The sequence below is a fragment of the Arachis hypogaea genome, chromosome 19 (genome assembly GCF_003086295.3).
Source record: "Arachis hypogaea cultivar Tifrunner chromosome 19, arahy.Tifrunner.gnm2.J5K5, whole genome shotgun sequence".
Classification (NCBI taxonomy): domain Eukaryota; kingdom Viridiplantae; phylum Streptophyta; class Magnoliopsida; order Fabales; family Fabaceae; genus Arachis; species Arachis hypogaea.
Window position 1 is genome coordinate 61,774,151 of NC_092054.1, and position 3,638 is coordinate 61,777,788.

The window sequence follows — 3,638 nt, forward strand, 5'->3', positions numbered from 1 at the left end:
TTTTTATTATTTCAAAATATTTTTAATTTATTTTCGAAAATTCTTCCCCTCTTCTCACATCCTTCTATTTAAGGGACTAACACTCCTCCTCAAGGTGCAATTCGAACTCTATCCTTCTTTATATGTTTGAATTCCCTTCTATCTACCTCCTCCTTCTATTCTTCTTTTCCTCTGACACCTCAAGGAATCTCTATACTGTGACATAGAGGATTTCCTACTTTCTTGTTCTCTTCTCTTTCATATGAGCAGGAACAAAGATAAAGGCATACTTGTTCAAGCTGATCCTGAACCTGAAAGGACCTTGAAGAGAAAGCTAAGAGAAGCTAAAACACAATTCTCTCTAGAGGGCCTAACAGAGCTTTTCAAAGAAGAAGAAACCATGGCAGCCGAAAACAACAATGCCAACAATGTAAGGAAGGTGCTTGGTGACTTTACTGCACCTACTCCTGACTTCTATGGGAGAAGCATCTCAATCCCTGCCATTGGAGCAAACAACTTTGAGCTTAAGCCTCAATTAGTTTCTCTAATGCAACAGAATTGTAAGTTTCATGGACTTCCATTGGAAGATCCTCATCAGTTCTTAGCTGAATTCTTGCAAATCTGTGACACTGTCAAGACCAATGGGGTTGACCCTGAAGTCTACAGACTCATGCTTTTTCCTTTTGCTGTAAGAGACAGAGCTAGAACATGGTTGGATTCACAACCTAAAGAAAGCCTGAACTCTTAGGAAAAGCTAGTCAATGCCTTCTTGGCAAAGTTCTTTCCACCTCAAAAATTGAGCAAGCTTAGAGTAGAAGTCCAAACCTTCAGACAAAAGGAAGGTGAATCCCTCTATGAAGCTTGGGAAAGATATAAGCAATGGATCAGAAGGTGCCCTTCTGACATGCTTTCAGAATGGAGCATCATAGGTATTTTCTATGATGGTCTGTCTGAACTATCCAAGATGTCATTGGATAGCTCTGCTGGAGGATCTCTTCATCTGAAGAAGACGCCTGCAGAAGCTCAGGAACTCATTAAAATGGTTGCAAATAACCAATTCATGTACACTTCTGAAAGGAATCCTGTGAATAATGGGACAACTCAGAAGAAGGGAGTTCTTGAGATTGATACTCTGAATGCCATATTGGCTCAGAATAAAATATTGACCCAACAAGTCAATATGATTTCTCAGAGTCTGTCTGGAATGCAAGCAGCAACAGGCAAAACTAAGGAAGCTTCCTCTGAAGAAGAAGCTTATGATCCTGAGAACCCAGCAATGGAAGAGGTGAATTACATGGGAGAACCCTATGGAAACACCTATAATCTTTCATGGAGAAATCATCCAAATCTCTCATGGAAGGATCAACAGAGACCTCAACAAGGTTTCAACAACAATAATGGTGGAAGAAACAGGTTTAGCAATAGCAAGCCTTTTCCATCATCTTCTCAGCAATAAATAGAGAATTCTAAGCAGAGCCACTCTGACTTAGCAACCATTGTCTCTGATCTAATCAAAACCACTCAAAGTTTCATGACTGAAACAAGGTCCTCCATTAGAAATTTGGAGGCACAAGTGGGTCAGCTGAGTAAGAAAATTACTGAACTCCCTCCTAGTACTCTCCCAAGCAATACAGAAGAGAATCCAAAGAGAGAATGCAAGGCCATAAACACGTCTCACATGGCCGAACCTGGAGAGGAGGATGAGGCAGTGATCTCCACTGAGAAGACCTCAGTGGACGTCCACTAACCTCCATGGAGTTCCCTAATGAGGAACCATGGGAATCTGAGGCACAGACTGAGACCATAGAGATTCCATTAAATTTACTTTTGCCATTCATGAGCTCTGATGAGTATTCTTCCTCTGAAGAGGATGAAGATGTTACTGAAGAGCAAGTTGCTAAGTACCTTGGAGCAATCATGAAGCTAAATGCCAAGTTGTTTGGTAATGAGACTTGGGAGGATGAACCTCCATTGCTCATCAAAGAACTGGATGACTTGACTAGGTAGAGATTACCTCTGAAGAGACAAGACCCTGGAAAGTTCTCAATACCTTGTACCATAGGCACCATGACCTTTGAGAAGGCTCTGTGTGACCTGGGATCAAGTATAAACCTTATGCCTCTCTCTGTAATGGAGAAGCTAGGGATCATTGAGGTACAAGCTGCAAGAATCTCACTGGAGATGGCAGACAATTCAAAGAAACAGGCTTATGGACTTGTAGAGGATGTCTTGGTAAAGGTTGAAGACCATTACATCCCTGCTGATTTCATAATCTTAGAGACTGGGAAGTGTATGGATGAATCTATCATCCTTGGCAGACCCTTCCTAGCCACAGCAAAAGCTGTGATTGGTGTTGACAGAGGAGAATTGATCATTCAAGTGAATGAAGACTCCCTTGTGTTTAAAGCTTAAGGATATTCCTCTGTAACCATGGAGAGGAAGCATGAAGAGCTTCTCTCAATACAGAGTCAAACAGAGCCCCACAGTCAAACTCTAAGTTTGGTGTTGGGAGGCCACAACCAAACTTTAAGTTTGGTGTTGAACCCCCACATTCAAACTCTATGTTTGGTGTTGGGAGGTTCCAACATTGCTCTGAACATCTGTGAGGCTCCATGAGAGCCCACTATCAAGCTATTGACATTAAAGAAGCGCTTGTTGGGAGGCAACCCAAACTTTAATTTTCTATGTTAAATTTCTATTTTCTTTTGTTATTTTATATTTTCTATAGGTTGATGATCATGTGAAGTCACAAAAACAATTGAAAAAGCAAAAACAAAAGGAAAAATAGAACACCCTGGAGGAGAAACTTACTGGCATTTAAACGCCAGTAAGGGTAGCAGAATGGGCGTTAAACGCCCAGTCTGGCACCATTCTGGGCGTTTAACGCCAGGAATGGGCAAGAAGCTGGCGTTTAACGCCAGGAATGGGCAAGAAGCTGGCGTTAAACGCCAGAAATGGGTAGCAGCCTGGCGTTTAACGCCAGGATTGGCAGCAAGGGGCGTTTTACACGCTACATGGTGCAGGGATGAGAAATCCTTGACACCTCAGGATCTGTGGACCCCACAGAATCCTCACCTACCCCACCTCTCTTTCTCTTCTTCACCCATTCACCAATCACCTCAATACCTCTTCCCCAAAAACTCCTCACCTATCAAATCCCACCCTCTTCTCCATAAACCCTTCACCAATCCACATCCATCCTTCATAAAACCTCACCTACCTCCCCATTCAAATTCAAACCACTTTCCCTCCCAAACCCACCCTATATGGCCGAACCATACCCCCCTTGGCCGAAACACAAAGCCCCATCCATTTCCTCTATTTTTTCTTCTTCTACCCTCTTCTTTCTTCTTTTGCTCGAGGACGAGCAACCTTCTAAGTTTGGTGTGGTAAAAGCTAAAGCTTTTTTGTTTTTCCATAACCATTAATGGCACCAAAGGTCGGAGAAACCTCTAAAAAGAGGAAAGAGAAGGCAAAAGTTTCCACCTCCGAGTCATGGGAGATGGAGAGATTCCTCTCAAGGGTGCATCAAGACCACTTCTATGAAGTTGTGGCCAAGAAGAAGGTGATCTCCGAGGTCCCTTTTAAGCTCAAAATGGGCGAATATCCGGAGATCCGACATGAGATCCGAAGAAGAGGTTGGGAAGTTCTCACCAACC

At 42.8% G+C, this 3,638-nt stretch overlaps 1 non-coding gene across 1 annotated transcript; it reads right to left on the bottom strand.

Annotated features, from left to right (window-relative positions):
* Positions 1 to 781: 781 nt before the first annotated feature.
* LOC112781525 (small nucleolar RNA R71) lies at positions 782 to 889 on the bottom strand. The gene has a single exon (XR_003192300.1). It is a non-coding gene; the product is annotated as a small nucleolar RNA R71 (small nucleolar RNA).
* Positions 890 to 3,638: the final 2,749 nt, after the last annotated feature.